At 44.2% G+C, this 19,351-nt stretch overlaps 1 pseudogene; it reads left to right on the top strand.

Moving 5' to 3' along the window:
* LOC122925882 overlaps positions 1-19,351 on the top strand; it is a 2,558,103-nt pseudogene that overhangs the window by 880,110 nt on the left and 1,658,642 nt on the right.

The following is a 19,351-nucleotide window of genomic DNA, read 5'->3' as shown; positions in this document are numbered from 1 at the left end:
CCCAATGTTAATCAGATCTCAGATCAGACAAAAAATGTATAAATAAATAAACTCATTTCTCCTGCTCTGAATGGCTCAGCCACTCAGGAGATCCAGTGCTCTTCCTGCTTCATTGAGTTGTGACCCAGCATTGTACAGCATGAGTTCACAGAGTGCGCCTACGTCCTCACACAGTGTGGAGATAAGAGCACAGTGTACAGTGCTGGCAGAAGAAGACAATGGAGCTGTGAGTACTGCGAGCACAATTAGTGCTGTATTCAGTGCTCCCCAGTCCTACTGTACTAATGAGCACTTCCATTATGGAAAAGCTCATTAGTATTTGTGCTTTACGATGCACTGCCATTTTTGCATCTTCTAGAGTGAAAAATATGTTATTAAGAGCTTATAAAAGAACTTACAGGGGTTGTCCCACTAAAACATATTCTACATTTCCACACCAGCACCTGGATCTAAATACTTTTGTAATTGCATGTAATTAAAAATATAATACAGCTACTGAGTTATTCGACAAAACATTTCTGTATAGCACCACCTGCTGTTTGTTTTTTTCTTATTTTTCCCAACTTACTAACATGGCCAGACATGCTCAGTTTCATCCTTCAGCTGCCCCCTGAGCTGTCATAGGGAGAAAGCTGCAGCAGAAAGGACACACCCCAAGCGGCAGCAGAAAGGGCACTCCCATTGAGCTGCCAGCTTCACTTAAATTTAGCAAAGCAATTGGAGCAATGAACGTAAGGTACATGGATGGTTGCAGCTTTGTTAGAAAGAGATTGTCATGTACGATATGAAGTCTGATTTTCATTGTTTACATTAATTATGGGATAATCTCTTTTAGAGCGCTAACAAAAAGTAGAGCAGTTGATATGAATTATTACATTATATTTATGTTTTTTTTTTCTCTTTATAGGCTTTATAGTGGAAAATGGATGTCTCCAAAGTATAGTGAAAAAATGCAGTGACCAAATTGAAGATATTGTTAATATTGTGAGAGGAATGTTAACAAAAATGCAACGTATTACTCTTGGTGCTTTGATTACCATAGATGTTCATGGTATGTTCTCTTTTCTAATGATGAAATATTATTCTTGTAGGCTTAATTCACATTGAAACTTTGTAGACTCATTAAAGAGGATGTTCTGGCTTTTTATATTGATGACCTATTCTCAGGATAGGTCATCAATATCAGATCGTCCGACATCCGGCACCCCCATCAATCAGCTGTATGAGGAGACGGCGCGTGCAGTGTGCATGTACTGTCTCCCTTCTCTCTTTCTGCCTGCTGCTGCTTTTCCATAGACATACAGCAGCGGACAGGAAGAGAGTAGGCATGTGCACACTTCACACACCCTTTTCACATACAGCTGATCGATGGGGGTGCCAGGTGTCGGAACCCAGCCAATCTGATATTGATGACCAATCCTGAGGATAGGTCATCAATATTAAAAAGCTTGGACAACCCGTTTAATTATATGTTCCTCTATATATATGATTTTGTTTGACTTCTCATGTTATGGTGTTCATCATGTACAGAATTTTATTTAGTTACATTTAGTAACATACAGTATATTCAGCTCTCTTGTGCAAATACGGAAACTGTTCCACATACATTTGTGCTTTTTATTGTTAGAATCTTCAGATTTTTGCTTTATAATCAAATTATGAGTTTTATACTTTCTATGCACATGAGGAGTCAAGAACAAAATGTGTGTCACGTTCGGGTGTGGGAGGGAAACACCACACTGAACATAGGAGGGAAGGGGGTGAGGGAAAAAGGCCTGGAAACTAGGGAAATAAGACGGACACCTCCTAGTATAACCCTAATCAAAGTCCTGACTAAATACCAGTATGAACAGACCCCAGAGATAGGTGAATTCATACACCGGAATACCTAGTGTTCTAACTCACCTTATAGGACCCTGGTACTCAGGACGGAGACAACCTGTTTCTCCAAAAGGTAGGACGAACAGGAGTCTCCCTCAGGCCTTAATACAAATGACAGGGAAAGCAACACACAAAATAACCTAAACAAAATACAAAAGGGAAAGAAAACACATAATTTCAAGTGTCTATGGCAGCACCAGGAACTCAGCCGAGATCCACACACCAGCTATCCACAACTCCAACAGAAGCTATAAAACCGCATACCATAGTGGGAGAAACAACAATAAATAAAGCAGGTTAAATGACCATAATAGCTACACCTGGGGAACACAGACGTCATTTGATCCTAATGGAAAACATGTCAGATCAAACCACATGTTGCCAGTCTCACCGATCTCCTGCCACCTGTCTCGGGTATGTCTGTGACAATGTGCTCCCACTAGGCTTGAGCAAATCGAACTTTGGATCATAGATAAAATATCAATCTGATGTGGGCTTTGGTACTGAATGGTACTTCGGTAACAAAGCCAACTTCGGATTCCTATTTTAAATTGCTTTTAAATACACAGATTGGAATACAGTAGTAATTCACAGAAGTCTAATGCGACTTTGCGCGATATGATGTTTGTCTCCATGGACCCAATACATTTTAATGCTGTATGGAAACCGCATTAACATTTACATTTTTGAACAATTCAACGTCGGAAATATGATCCGAAGGTCGATTCACTCAAGCCTGGTTCACACCCTTAGCAGTAGATTTGGAAGATTTGTGAGTACACAGCAGCTTTCAATGGAATAATGCACATAGATAGTTCTGTATTTTTCACCCTATAAGATGCACCTGCCCATAAGACACCCCCAGGTTTTAGAGGAAGAAAACCACACCATTGAACACTTGATTTGCACTATACCAATACAATGCTGCCATCTAGTGGCCTGCATTGGTATAGTCATCTAATAGGCACCAACGCCTGCTTGAGGCTTCAGCCTATTAGATCAATGTAACAGGTTTCCCGATCTCAGCCGAGGGAAGGCTGTTACCAGAGCAGAAGTGCGCAGCTTCTGGATTGGTCACATTTGACCATAGCATCTGAAAGGGTAAATGTATGCGATCAGCCTTATGGCTGATCGCATACATGTGTCGTGGGCACCATGTTTGGGGACCGGACTCCTGCAGTACAGGTCCTTAAAGGGTTAAGTTATACATGCATAGCCTATTCGGTTATAATATTAATGCATTATATTGGAGATATTACAATGGACATGTCCGGATCTGTTCAGATGCACTCAGAGTGATGTCAGCAGTAAGTATATAAGGCAAGCTGGACAGATTTTAATAAATTGATCTGTCATAGTAGAAAAGAAAACAGCATTTTTTTTAATCTGTTATAGTGCTATCAGTTTTGAAACTTAAGATGGATAAACGCAAATGTGTTAACGATCCAGACAATTTCTGCTACATATGTGACAAATACATACTTATGATCAGCGCAAGAATCTGACAAAGCGAGTGCGTCTTGCAGCTTGGGATGCATTTGTGCTAGTAGTGCAGAACTTCCTTGGGAACAGACAAGCTGCAAACTATGCTGAATTAGTAGACAACATGCTTACAGCATATGAACACCTTGGCTGCAGAATGTCATTGAAAGTGCATTTCTTACATTCCCATCTTGACTTTTTCCACACGATTTGGGACACGTAAGTGATGAACATAAAGACATTTCTACAATAGAGAACAGGTATCAAGGCCACTAGAATCCCAACATGATGGGGGACTACTGCTAGTTTTTGCATCGGGAAAATATGACTGTTCACAAACGCAAAAGCAGATGCTTGAAGAACTTTTAACAGTACTGGGCCTTGCTCAAGTAAGACTTTTAAACTGAAAACAAGACTTTTTGAAATTGTGTTATTCCATTACATTTTCATACACTGTTTACTACGCAAACTTTGATGTAGATCAGGTAATTGTGTGAGTAAAACTCGTTCTGTTCAAAATTATTCAGTGCTTTCCAAGTACTTAATTCATTTAGGCATACTTATGCATACTTATGCAAATTTCGTGACATGTTACAACAATTCTGACTTCGGATTTATAATCAGTACACTAGATTTAGTATAGGACAAATAGTTTTTGCCCAGTAGCAGACGAAAAGTTATTTTTTGTTGTGTGATGTTATTTAATATCTCTCATTCATATATTATCATGCGTCTCTGTAGTCTTGGTGCATATGTATACATATTTATATAGGTTGATCCTATGGCACCAATATCTGTTCATATCTTCACAGAAAGCTCTTTTATGATATTTTAATTTGTCTTTTGTATCCACATTATCACGTTTTCATACTGTATATCCATTTATGTATATGTGTATATATTGTTTATACATTTTTTATAATTTTTCTCTTTTTTACACAATTTTAGACCATATATATATATAATAATTTTTACATATGTTTACATATATTTCTCTGTATTATATTTATACTCACTTTCTTTTAGACTTGATAAAGGGGTCAGTGGTACCCCAAAGCGCATTGTCATTAAATAAATTTAAATTTATTGAACAACGGGTTGTGAAAGTGCACCCCTTGTTGTCCACACTCTTGACTCCTATGGTCTGGCGTTCTTCTACTTCTACTGTCTTCCCGACTGGCAGTGTGCCTCCTTCCCAAGGTGATTGGACAAGTTCAGGCTGAATCAACAGTTAACCCTTCACATTTGGCCTTTATTGTGGTTGCTCCCAATTTGTTGCAACCCAAAAAGGTGAGCAAACCATTTCCCACTAGCTGTGGATTTAATGTTCACTTGACATACTCATCCTATGAGTGCCTTTCTCTTCTTATTGCCACTACTTGCTTTATTTATAGAGTATGGGACTTAACCATTCTGAAAGGATCATACTTAATACACAAGTGTGTTTAAATCTATGCTGTACCCATGTTTTAGCTCAGTGAAACTGAAACAACTTTAATTAGACTTTAAAACATCAGCAGGGAGGTCACATTTAATTGGTACAGAGGAGGATGTCAACCAGATATGTCTCTTTGATTACTCTGCTCACTGAGCGCACAACATTCTCTGATCTTTTCTCACCAATCTCGGATTCCTTACTTGCAAGTATAATGGTTGACATGCTGTCCTTAAAGAACCAATGCAAATTCTGTTTTTCAGGATTTGTCCTTTTAAATATTGCAATATACTATACCTGAAAATGGCTTTGCTTTTTTAAATGTACTGTATATGCTAACTGCTACTAATGTACACTAATAAATTATGAGACTTGTTCTAAACTAGCCAATTCATTTTCTAAATATTTGAAAATTAGTTTTTTAAACTTTCAGTATACGAAGCATGCTTTAGAAATGTGCATTACACAGCATCAAGGTGTCATTACCTGGGAAAGAAATTAACTTAAATTTCACAGCTAATGTTGGATACATCATTTTGTCATCTCCTTAATGATTATCATCTGTCACTTCTAAATCTGTGGAGATAAATATGGGTTACTGTGCTCACTGTTGAGCATAGTTTAATTAATGATAGTGTCATAAATTCTGTGGGGTATTTAGAGTATTTTAATGGTTCTCTGATTTTGTATTTGTTAAGATCACATTTTTTTGGACATTAGGCAAACCAATAGCATATTTTAATGTCAAGTAATGATGTATTGAAAATGTTCCTTGTCAAATGTCTGAAAATGTCAAACTCAAATTAACCATTTGCTTTCTCATATTATTGCATTAGCTGTTTGTGATTAATTGAATAATGAAATAGTTAATATACAGTAACTGCGACAAAAGTGGCCTTCTTTAAAATTTGGACAAAATTTTAACTCCAAATCTTTTATCTTTAGGTAGTGGCTATATTTTAGATGCAATATTGTAGGCCAGGTGATACCCCTCTGGGTTTCTGGGAAACATATTCAAATTAGGTTTTCTAAACCTATCTAATGACAGCAGATGTTGGACATGATAATTTGCATATATATTTCCCCAGAAATCAAGTGGGGCGTTCTCTAGCCTCAGATAGGTTCTCTCTCTCTCTTTCTCTCTCTACAAAATTTAGACAAAATCATGAACTGGTAAAACCAGTTTGATCATCCTTAATACAGGACTCAATGAATTCCTCTCCTGAGAGTTTAAATCTTGAAACTGAGTTTATTGATTTGCCACTTTTTAATATAATGAAGATACAGAAGTGCTTGAAAGTTTGTGAACCCTTCAGAATTGTCTACATATCTGCATATACTGTATGTAAAACTACATTAGATTTTTACACCTACTAAAAGTAGATAAAGATACCAAAATAAAAAAAATGAGTAAAAAATATTACACTTGGTCTAATATTTCAGGAAAATGATCCAATATCAAATGTCTGTGAGTGGCAAAAGTATGTGAACCTTTAGGATTAGCAAATAGAGATGAGCAACTTCACCAAAGATAGCCAAGAAATTTGATTTGTTACAAATTAATTTGTCATGAATCGCTATAAATCAGGTATACCCAGGTCACTCTGCCTTAGGGTATGGCCACATGAATCCGCTGTGCTGTGGGCAGGTTAGGCGCTTGCTATTGCAAAGAACTGCTAGGCTAATTGGCCCACAGGTGCATTTCATTTAATAATGAAGACCACACTTCATTGTTAATGGCTGCATGCCACCTTTAACCCCTTAGGGACTTAGGACGTACCGGCACGCCCCGTTTGCCAAGTCCTTAAGGACTCAGAACGTACCGGTACTTCCTAACTTTCAAACACGATTGCGGCGCAGTGGGGGTTAATCGGAACAGGATGTCCGCTGAAATCATTCAGCGGGCATCCTGTCACAACGCCAGGGGGGGTCATGTGACCCCCCACATCGGCGATCGCAGCAAACCGCAGGTCAATTCAGACCTGCGGTTTACAGCATTTCCGGTCCATTCGGGTCTGAACCGGGATGAACCGGAAAAGAACGGTGATCGGTGGTGTGATTATACACCACCAATCACAGTCCGAGCATTTGGGAGAGGCGGTGCTAGCCGTGGTGCTGATGGCTGCTGTCCATGGTGCTCATTGGTCTTGGAGAGAGGCGGGAGATTCAAATTCCCCGTGCTCCCCTCTCCCCTCCTCTTCCTGCTGCTGCACCTGCATCATCCAGCACCATCCTCACCAGCTCCTGCGATCCCCCTGTTGGCACCCATCACCCTCCTGGACCCATCACCCTCCAGGAAGGTTAGGGTCAGTGAGGGAGAGGCACCATTAGGCAGGGATGGAAGGGAAAAGTTAGTTAGGAAAGAAAAAAAACAAAAACACTTTATCTGATTTATTGTTTCTGGTGGTTGGGGTCCACAGCACTTAGCTGTGAGACCCTAGACCCACCCCTTCCACTTGCCCCCCCAACCCCCCCCACCACTTTTTTTTTTTTGCGCGCACTCTTGTCATCCGCATCCTCCTCATCATCATCTAAAAACGATGAGCCCCCAGGGCGGCAGAGCTAGGAGACCCACATGCTGGCCCACTCTAGTACAAGCCGCCCTGGGGCTCGTACTGGTTTCCCGGCCCACCAAATAAGCCCACCGGAGCCCCCTACCGGTGAACTTAGCTGGTGTCCCCCAGTGGATTTTGAGCCAGAGATTCCGGATTTTGTTGGCAATCCAGGAATCCAGATTCCCACAGTGGGCTTCACTAAAATGGACTTAAAAAAATAATAATTCAGTGACCCATTTGTGAATCTGATGGTGGAGCAGACGAACCTGTATGCCCAACAGTTCGTTGCTCAGCACCCGGGCTCCTTTTTGGCTAGACTCGGTGGCTGGACGCCGGTCAGTGCAGCCGAGATGAGGACATTTTGGGGCCTCGTGCTGCACATGGGTCTAGTGCAAAAACCGAGTGTCAGGCAATACTGGAGTGGGGACGTCGTCTACCAGACCCCACTCTACAGTATGGCCATGACACGCCCCCTGTTTGAAGCCATCCGGAAATGTCTGCATTATTCAGATAATGCAGCATGTCCCCCCCCCCGAGGTGATCCTGCCCATGACCGTCTGTATAAGATACGGCCGGTCATCAATCACTTCAGGGCCCAATTTGCACAGGCCTACGTACCTGGAAGGGAGGTCGCAGTTGATGAGTCTCTTGTTGCGTTCAAGTGGAGACTCAGTTTCCGCCAATACATACCCACTAAGCAGGCGTGGTATGGCGTGAAAATGTACAAAATTGGTGAGAGTACCTCAGGGTACACTCACAAATTTCATCTGTATGAGGGGCGACATTCCCGTATTGAACTCCCAGAATGTCCCCCCACTCTGGGTGTTAGCGGGAAACTTGTGTGGGACCTTATGCACCCACTGCTAGATAAGGGTTACCACCTATACGTGTATAACTTTTATACTAGTATCCCCTTGTTCAGGTCCCTTGCCGCCAGATCCACGTCTGCTTGTGGAACCGTGCAGAAAAATCAACGCAGCCTCCCTACCTACCCCCTCCAGGTACCTATCCCCAGGGGTGAGACCTGTGCCCTTACCAGTGTAAACCTGTTGCTGGTCAGGTATAAGGACAAGAGGGATGTCCTTATGCTGTCCACAATCCACGGTAACAGCATCCCCCTGTCCCTGTGCGAGGTACCACGGCAACAGTCCTCAAGCCTGATTGTATCGTCGACTACAATCGGTATATGGGAGGAGTTGATCTCTCTGATCAAGTCCTCAAGCCATATAATGCCATGCGCAAAACTCGGGCATGGTACAAAAAAGTTGCGGTCTACTTGGTACAGGTTGCCTTGTACAACGCTTTTGTACTATCCCAAAGCACTGGCAGCACAGGGACATTCCTCCAATTCTATGAGGCGGGCCTCAAGAACCTGATCTTTTCAGACCGGGAAAGAGCAGGCCTGCGTACCTCGGGAATTGAAGGCGCCCGGATCATCCCTGGCCAACATTTTCCAGGTGTGGTCCTCCATACTGGAAAGAAGGGACGAACCCAAAAAAGTGCAGAGTGTGTCACAGGAGGGGGATACGGAAGGACACCACCACTCAATGTGACACTTGCCCCGATCATCTGGGCCTCTGCATTATCGATTGCTTCAGGGAGTATCACACTTCCATGGAGTACTACATTTTTATAATCCCCAACAGTCCCCTAGAGAACATAAAAAACTATGGCTCTCAGACTTTGGAGACACGGAAACTAATTTTTTCCCCAAAAATATTAGTTTAAGTGCAGACATCCTCAAAAACTCCCAGCATGCCATAATTTTCTTGTTTGCAAAAATCGGCAATGTAATATACGCATATTGCGTGCGGAATAAAGGCGTGGGTCACTTTTGCTACATTTTTTGAGCTGCTAGAAGTTTCCTGAGACTGGAGAAAATGGTTGGCACGGCAGAATATTACAATAGCTTTATATGCAGATAGAGTGCTCAATATATTTGCGATTGTGCAAATCAACAATTAATTATGCACATGTTTTGGCGCAATACGTGCAACTTCACATTTTAGCAGGTCTGACTACATATTACTGGTTGATGCACTAAGTATTGTTGTGAACTTGTGATATTACGGCACTATGTCTGTAGCATGTACGTATGGAAAGTAGAGTTGAGCGAACACCTGGATGTTTGGGTTTGAACTAGATCCGAACTCGACCCGAACTCCGTCCCGAACCCGAACCCCATTGAAGTCAATCGGGACCCGAACGTTTCGGCACTAAAAAGGCTGTAAAATAGCCCAGGAAAGGGCTAGAGGGCTTCAAAAGGCAGCACAATGTAGGTAAATCCCCTGCAAACAAATGTGGATAGGGAAATGAATAAAAATAAAAATAAAATAAATTAAAATTAACCAATATCAATTGGAGAGAGGTCTCATGGCAGAGAATCAGGCTTCATGTCACCCACCACTGGAACAAGCCACTGTCAGATATTTAGGCCCCGGCACCCAGACAGAGGAGAGAGGTCCCATAGCAGAAAATTCAGGCTTCATGTCATAGCAGAGAATCGGGCTTCACGTCACCCAACACTGGAACAGGCCATTGTCAGTTATTTAGGCCCCGGCACCCAGACAGATGAGAGAGGTCCCAGAGCAGAGAATCAGGCTTTATGTCATAGCAGAGAATCAAGCTTCAAGTCATAGCAGAGAATCAGGCTTCATGTCATAGCAGAGAATCAAGCTTCACGTCACCCACCACTGGAACAGGCCATTGTCAGATATTTAGGCCCCGGCACCCAGACAGAGGAGAGAGGTCCCATAGCAGAGAATCAGGCTTCATGTCATAGCAGAGAATCAGGCTTCATGTCACCCAACACTGGAACAGGCCGTTGTCAGATATTTTTAGGCCCCGGCACCCAGACAGAGGAGAGAGGTCCCATAGCAGAGAATCCATCTTCATGTCAAAGCAGAGAATCAGGCTTCACGTCACCCACCACTGGAACAGGCCACTGTCAGATATTTAGGCCCTGGCACCCAGACAGAGGAGAGAGGTCCCATTGCAGAGAATCAGGCTTCATGTCATAGCAGAGATTCAGGCTTCACATCACCCACCACTGGAACAGGCCACTGTCAGATATGTTTAGGCCCTGGCACACAGACAGAGGAGAGAGGTCCCATAGCAGAGATTCAGGCTTCATGTCATAGCATAGAATCAGGCTTCATGTCATAGCAGAGAATCAGGCTTCATGTCATAGCAGAGAATCAGGCTTCACGTCACCCACCACTGGAACAGGCCATTGTCAGATATTTAGGCCCCAGCACCCAGACAGAGGAGAGAGGTCCCATAGCAGAGAATCAGGCTTCATGTCATAGCAGAGAATAAGGCTTCACGTCACCCACCACTGGAACAGGCCACTGTCAGATATTTAGGCCCCGGCACCCAGACAGAGGAGAGAGGTCCCATTGCAGAGAATCAGGCTTCATGTCATAGCAGAGAATCAGGCTTCACGTCACCCACCACTGGAACAGGCCACTGTCAAATATTTTTAGGCACCATCACACAGACAGAGGAGAGAGGTCCCATAGCAGAGATTCAGGCTTCATGTCATAGCAGAGAATAAGGCTTCATGTCATAGCATAGAATCAGGCTTCATGTCATAGCAGAGAATCAGGTTTCACGTCACCCACCACTGGAACAGGCCATTGTCAGATATTTTTAGGCCCCGGCACCCAGACAGAGGAGAGAGGTCCCATAGCAGAGAATCAGGCTTCATGTCACCCACCACTGGAACAGGCCATTGTCAGATATTTTTAGGCCCCAGCACCCAGACAGAGGAGAGAGGTCCCATAGCAGAGATTCAGGCTTCATGTCATAGCAGAGAATCATGCTTCACGTCACCCAACACTGGAACAGGCCACTGTCAGATATTTAGACCCCGGCACCCAGACAGAGGAGAGAGGTCCCATTGCAGAAAATCAGGCTTCATGTCATAGCAGAGAATCAGTCTTCATGTCATAGCAGAGAATCAGGCTTCACGTCACCCACCACTGGAACAGGCCATTGTCAGATATTTAGGCCCCGGCACCCAGACAGAGGAGAGAGGTCCCATAGCAGAGAATCAGGCTTCATGTCATAGCAGAGAATCAGGATTCATGTCACCCACCACTGTAACAGCCATTGTCAGATATTTTTAGGCCCCGGCACCCAGACAGAGGAGAGAGGTCCCATAGCAGAGAATCAGGCTTCATGTTATAGCAGAGAATCAGGCTTCACGTCACCCACCACTGGAACAGGCCACTGTCAGATATTTATAGGCCCCGGCACACAGACAGAGGAGAGAGGTCCCATAGCAGAGATTCAGGCTTCATGTCATAGCAGAGAATCAGGCTTCATATCATAGCAGAGAATCAGGCTTCATGTCATAGCAGAGAATCAGGTTTCACGTCACCCACCACTGGAACAGGCCATTGTCAGATATTTTTAGGCCCCGGCACCCAGACAGAGGAGAGAAGTCCCATAGCAGAGAATCAGGCTTCATGTCATATCAGAGAATCAGGCTTCATGTCACCCACCACTGGAACAGGCCATTGTCAGATATTTTTAGGCCCCGGCACCCAGACAGAGGAGAAAGGTCCCATTGCAGAAAATCAGGCTTCATGTCATAGCAGAGAATCAGGCTTCACGTCACCCACCACTGGAACAGGCCATTGTCAGATATTTAGGCCCCGGCTCCCAGACAGAGGAGAGAGGTCCCATTGCAGAAAATCAGGCTTCATGTCATAGCAGAGAATCAGGCTTCACGTCACCCACCACTGGAACAGGCCATTGTCAGATATTTTTAGGCCCCGGCACCCAGACAGAGGAGAGGTTCATTCAACTCTGGGTTGCCCCGCAATATAATGGTATAATGAAAATAAAAAAAGGATTGAATGAGGAAGTGCCCTGGAGTACAATAATATATGGTTAAGGGGAGGTAGTTATAAATGTCTAATCTGCACTAGGGATGGACAGGTCCTGTGGGAATCATGCTTGGTTCATTTTTATGAACGTCAGCTTGTTCACATTGGCTGTAGACAGGCGGCTGCGTTTGTCTTTAATGACGCCCCCTGCCATGCTGAATACACTTTCAGACAAAACGCTGGCCGCCGGGCAGGCCAGCACATCCAAGGCATAAAAGGCTAGCTCTGGCCACGTGGACAATTTGGAGACCCAGAAGTTGAATGGGGCCGAACCATCAGTCAGTACGTGGATGGGTGTGCACACGTACTGTTCCACCATGTTAGTGAAATGTTGCCTCCTGCTAACATGTTCCGTATCAGGTGGTGGTGCAGTTAGCTGTGGCGTGGTGACAAAACTTTTCCACATCTCTGCCATGCTAACCCTGCCCTCAGAGGAGTTGGCCGTGACACAGGTGCGTTGGCGACCTCTTGCTCCTCCTCTGCCTTCGCCTTGGACTTCCACTTGTTCCCCTGTGACATTAGGGTATGCTCTCAGTAGCGCGTCTACCAACGTGCGCTTGTACTTGCGCATCTTCCTATCACTCTCCAGTGCAGGAAGTAAGGTGGGCACATTGTCTTTGCAGCGTGGATCCAGCAGGGTGGCAACCCAGTAGTCCGCACACGTTAAAATGTGGGCAAATCTGCTGTCGTTGCACAGGCACTGCAGCATGTAGTCGCTCATGTGTGCCAGGCTGCCCAGAGGTAAGGACAAGCTGTCCTCTGTGGGAGGCGTATCGTCATCGTCCTGCGTTTCCCCCCAGCCACGCACCAGTGATGGGCCCGAGCTGCGTTGGGTGCCAACCCGCTGTGAACATGCTTCATCCCCATCCTCCTCCACCTCCTCCTCATCTTCGTCCTCCTCGTCTTCCAGTAGTGGTCCCTGGCTGGCCACATTTGTACCTGGCCTCTGCTGTTGCAAAAAACCTCCCTCTGAGTCACTTCGAAGAGACTGGCCTGAAAGTGCTAAAAATGACCCCTCTTCCTCCTCCTCCTCCTCCTTGGCCACCTCCTATTCCATCATCGCCTTAAGTGTTTTCTCAAGGAGACATAGAAGTGGTATTGTAACGCTGATAACGGCGTCATCACCACCGGCCATGTTGGTGGAGTACTCGAAACAGCGCAACAGGGCACACAGGTCTCGCCTGGAGGCCCAGTCATTGGTGGTGAAGTGGTGCTGTTCCACAGTGCGACTGACCCGTGCGTGCTGCAGCTGAAACTCAACTATGGCCTTCTGCTGCTCGCACAGTCTGTCCAGCATGTGCAAGGTGGAGTTCCACCTGGTGGGCACGTCGCATATGAGGCGGTGAGCGGGAAGGCCGAAGTAACGCTGTAGCGCAGACAGGCGAGCAGCGGCAGGATGTGAACGCCGGCAGCGCGCACAGACGGCCCGCACTTTATGCAGCAGCTCTGACATGTCGGGGTAGTTGTGAATGAACTTCTGCACCACCATATTCAGCACATGCGCCAGGCAAGGGATGTGCGTCAAACCGGCTAGTCCCAGAGCTGCAACGAGATTTCGCCCATTATCGCACACCACCAGGTCGGACTTGAGGCTCACCGGCAGCAACCACTTGTCGGTCTGTTGTTCTATACCCCGCCACAACTCCTGTGCGGTGTGGGGCCTGTCCCCCAAACATATGAGTTTCAGAATGGCCTGCTGACGTTTACCCCGGGCTGTGTTGAAGTTGGTGGTGAAGGTGTGTGGCTGACTGGATGAGCAGGTGGAAGAAGAGCAGGAGGAAGCCGAGTAGGAGGAGGCGGCAACAGGAGGCAAAGAATGTTGCTCTGCGATCCTTGGCGGCGGAAGGACGTGCGCCAAAAAGCTCTCTGCCTGGGGCCCAGCCGCCGCTACATTTACCCAGTGTGCAGTTAGGGAGATATAGCGTCCCTGGCCGTGCTTACTGGTCCACGTATCTGTGGTTAGGTGGACCTTGCCACAGATGGCGTTGCGCAGTGCGCACTTGATTTTATCGGATACTTGGTTGTGCAGGGAAGGCACGGCTCTCTTGGAGAAGTAGTGGCGGCTGGGAAGAACATACTGTGGGACAGCAAGCGACATGAGCTGTTTGAAGCTGTCTGTGTCCACCAGCCTGAATGACAGCATTTCATATGCCAGTAGTTTAGAAATGCTGGCATTCAGGGCCAGGGATCGAGGGTGGCTAGGTGTGAATTTACACTTTCTCTCAAATATTTGTGAGATGGAGAGCTGAACGCTGCCGTGTGACATGGTTGAGATGCTTGGTGACGGAGGTGGTGGTGTTGGTGGTACATCCTCTGTTTGCTGGGCGGCACGTGCCAATGTTCCTCCAGAGGCGGAGGAAGAGGCCGAGGCGGCAGCAGCAGAAGAGGTAGCAGGGGGAGCCTGAGTGAGTTCCTTGTTTTTAAGGTGTTTACTCCACTGCAGTTCATGCTTTGCATGCATGTGCCTGGTCATGCAGGTTGTACTAAGGTTCAGAACGTTAATGCCTCGCTTCAGGCTCTGATGGCACAGCGTGCAAACCACTCGGGTCTTGTCGTCAGCACATTGTTTGAAGAACTGCCACGCCAGGGAACTCCTTGAAGCTGCCTTTGGGGTGCTCGGTCCCAGATGGCGGTGGCCAGTAGCAGATAGACTCTTTTGGCGGCGGGTGTTCTGCTTTTGCCCACTTCTCCCTCTTTTGCTACGCTGTTGGCTCGGTATCACCACTGCCTCTTCCTCCGAACTGTGAAAGTCAGTGGCACGACCTTCATTCCATGTGGGGTCTAGGACCTCATCGTCCCCTGCATCGTCTTCCACCCAGTCTTCCTCCCTGACCTCCTGTTCAGTCTGGACACTGCAGAAAGACGCAGCAGTTGGCACCTGTGTTTCGTCATCATCAGAGACGTGCTGAGGTGGTATTCCCATGTCCTCATCATCAGGAAACATAAGTGGTTGGGCGTCAGTGCATTCTATGTCTTCCACCAGCAGAGTCTTCAAACAGCATAAGAGACTGCTGCATAACTTGAGGCTCAGACAGTTTCCCTGATATGCATGGGGGTGATGTGACAGACTGATGGGCTTGGTTTTCAGGCGCCATCTGTGCGCTTTTTGCAGAAGACTGGGTGGGAGATAATGTGAACGTGCTGGATCCACTGTCGGCCACCCAATTGACTAATGCCTGTGCCTGCTCAGGCCTTACCATCCTTAGAACGGCATTGAGCCCCACCAAATATCGCTGTAAATTCTGGTGGCTACTGGGACCTGAGGTAGTTGGTTCACTAAGACGTGTGGCTGAGGCAGAACGGCTACGTCCTCTCCCAGCACCAGAGGGTCCACTAACACCACCACGACCATGTCCGCGTCCGTGTCCCTTACTAGATGTTTTCCTCATTGTTACCGTTCACCACAATGAAAAAAAAAATATTTGGCCCAATGTATTGAATTCATATTCAGGCCTTTTTTTACAGGCACCTAACACTATCTGGCTATCTATTTAGGTACCGTATTACACTAATACAGGCACAGCAGTAACCACAGATTTATCTGAATATAATTTGTAGGCCTAGTATTTAGGCCCTGGATGACAGGTATCCCTTTTACGGACAGAATTAGACTTGGAAATGCCTGACCGGAGAGTGCAGGAGCTGTGTAAGGTCTTTCAGAGACCTCGATCAGCCCCGCTCTGAGGCTGTACAGCGCAGAATCATGCTGTACAGCCTCTCTGGGGGGTGCATTTCTTCTGTAACTGGGGCTACTATGTCAGCCCCAGTTACAGGAGAAATCAACAGTGAAAAAAAAATTAAAAGTGAAGCAAATGTCCCCCAGAGGTCTTGTATGACCTTATGGGGGACGAAAAGTGTAAAAATAAATAAATAAAAATAATGGGTTGAAAAAATAAAATAAGAAAAAGTTTCACATGCAAAAAAAAAAAAAGTCCCCAAGTAAGGAATAAAAAAAAAAAAATTAAAATAGAAAAAATTTAATAAAATAGACATATTTGGTATTGCCGCATCCGTAAAAACCAGCTCTATAAAAATATGACATGACCTAACCCCTCAGGTGAACACCGTAAACTGTGTCCTCAGATGAACACCGTAAAAAAAAAAAATTCAAAACAAGCAATTTTTGTCACCTTGCATCACAAAAGGTGCAACACCAAGTGATCAAAAACGCGTATGTCCCACAAAATGGTACCAATAAAACCGTCACCTCATCCCGCAAAAAATAAGCCCCTACATAAGAAAATCTGTAAAAAAATAAAAAAAACTATAGCTCTCAGAACATGGACACATTAAAACATAATTTTTTTGTTTCAAAAATGCTATTATTGTGTAAAACTTTAATAAATGAGAAAAAGTATACATATTAGGTATCGCCACGTCCGTAACAATCTGCTCTATAATGTCACTTGACTGAACCCCTCAGGTGAACGCTGTAAAAATAAATAAATAGAAACTGTGCTAAGACAACCAATTTTTTGGTCACCTTGCCCCATAAAGTGTTATAATGAATGATCAAAAATCATATGTACCCAAAAATAGTACTAATAAAACTGGCACCTTATCCCCTAGTTTTCAAAATGGGGTCACTTCTTGGGAGTTTCTACTGTAAGGGTGCATCAGGGGGCTTCAAATGGGACATGGCATCTAAAAACCATGTGGAGTTCCTTTTCTTCTGCGCCCTGCCGTGTGCCCATACAGCAGTTTATGACCATATGTGGGGTGTTTCTGTAAACCGCAGAATCTGGGTAATAAATATTGAGTTTTGTTTGGCTGTTAACCATCGATGTGTTAAAGAAAAAATTGGATTAAATTGGAAAATCTGCCAAAAAAGTGAAATTTAAAAATTTGATCTCCATTTTCCTTTAATTCTTGTGGAACGCATAAAGGGTTAACAAAGTTTGTAAAATTGGTTTTGAATACCTTGAGGGGTGTAGTTTCTACAATGGGGTCATTTATGGGGGTATCCACTATGTAGGCCCCACAAAGTGACTTCAGACCTGAACTGGTCCTTATAAAGTGGGTTTTGGCAATTTTCTTAAAAATTTGAAGAATTGCTTCTAAACTTCTAAGCCTTCTAACGTCCTAAAAAAATAAAATGACATTTCCAAAATGATGCCAACATAAAGTAGACATATGGGGAATGTTAAGTAATAAATATTTTATGAGGTATCACTTTCTGTTTTAAAAGCAGAGAAATAGAAATTTAGAAAATTGCGAATTTTTCAAATTTTTGGGTAAATTTGGGATTTTTTCATAAATAAAGGTGAAATATTTTGACTCAAATTTATGACTATCATGAAGTACAATGTGTCACGGGAAAACAATCTCTGAATGACTTGGATAAATAAAGGCGTTCCAAAGTTATTACCACATAAAATGAGATATGCCAATTTTGCAAAATTAGGCGTGGTCAGGAAGGGGGCAAATGGCCCAGATGGGAAGTGGTTAAAAAGTGGGTTTTAGCAATTTTCTTAAAATTTTTTAAGAATTGCTTCTAAAATTCAAAGCCTTCTAACGTCCTAAAAAAAATTAAATGATATTTCCAAAATGATGCTAACATAACGTAGACATATGGGGAATGTTAAGTAATAAATATTTTATGACGTATCACTTTCTGTTTTAAAAGCGGAGAAATAGAAAAATTGAGAATTTTTCTAAATTTTTGGTAGATTTGGGATTTTTTCATAAATAAAGGTGAAATATATTGACTTAAATTTGACTATCATGAAGTACAATGTGTCAGAGAAAATAATCTCTGAATAGCTTGGATACGTAAAAGCTTTCCAAAGCGATTACCACATAAATTGAGATGTCAGATTTGCAAAATTAGGCCTGGTCAGGAAGGGGGCAAATGGCCCGGATGTGAAGTGGTTAAATAGCAGAAGTTGAATGATTCACAGCTGTAGATCGATCACTTCATTAAGTGTTTTTGCTGAGTAAATCCCTGCCTAATCTCTCCCTAACAGCAGCAGCTGCATCCTCTCCCTTCACTGATCAGAGCAGAGTGACGTGCGGCGCTACATGACTCCAGCTTAAATAGAGGCTGGGTCACATGCTGCACTGGCCAATCACAGCCATGCCAATAGTAGGCATGGCTGTGATGGCCTCTTGGGGCAAGTAGTATGACGCTTGTTGATTGGCTGCTTTGCAGCCTTTCAAAAAGCGCCAAGAAAGCGCCGAACACCGAACCCGAACCCGGACTTTTACGAAAATGTTCGGGTTCAGGTCCGTGTCACGGACTCCCCAAAATTCGGTACAAACCCGAACTATACAGTTCGGGTTCGCTCATCCCTAATGGACAGCATAACCTCAGCTACACTATATCACGATCTAACCTACACTGACTAGATGAAAAAAAATCAAGAATATTCGCGAATACGAATATATAGCACTGTATTCTAACTCTTCACAAATTCTTGAAGCGGAATATTCGCGATTAAAATTCGTTATTCAAATATTCACTCCAAAACACTAATCTCTTATATTATAAACATGAGTTTCTGTCTGTCTGTCCCAAAGTCTGTCTGTCAGTTCTTTATGCGTGACTAAATGACTGGAGTGATTTTCACCAAATTTGGCACGCAAGTGCATCAGGTGTCCAGGAAGGTTTTAGTCTTCAAATCTTTCTCTTTATATCCCAACTGCCATACATACGGTCGTATCTCCCTTATCAGCCAATAGAAACTCGCAGGACCTTAGTCTCCACATACACACAGTTTCACTCCAGGTTTCCATAACAACCCAGCCATTTTTTTTCACTGCTGTAGGTCAGCTTTAAGCTAGGGCCACACTACGACATGTGTAGCACGACAATAAGTCTCACGACACATAGGGCACAACTAAACTGTGACATTGATGTCGCACGACAATTTTTATACTCATAGTCTATGGTGTTGCACTGTGACATGCGATATGCTGCGACTGTGATGTGACAGACACAGATAAATCCATCTTGTTGCACCATAGTCTATCATTATAAACAATGTTGTGCACCAGATGTCGTCGTGTAGCCCTAGCCGTAAAGGGGCAGGGCTCTATGTAGGTGACTGTTAAGGTGCAGGGGCCACTATTAAAGGAGCAACTGCTGTGAGATCATTGTAAAA

This window comes from Bufo gargarizans, chromosome 2 (genome assembly GCF_014858855.1).
Source record: "Bufo gargarizans isolate SCDJY-AF-19 chromosome 2, ASM1485885v1, whole genome shotgun sequence".
In the NCBI taxonomy this organism is placed as follows: domain Eukaryota; kingdom Metazoa; phylum Chordata; class Amphibia; order Anura; family Bufonidae; genus Bufo; species Bufo gargarizans.
The sequence above is the reverse complement of the archived record's forward strand: the minus strand, read 5'-3'. Positions and strand labels throughout refer to the sequence as shown.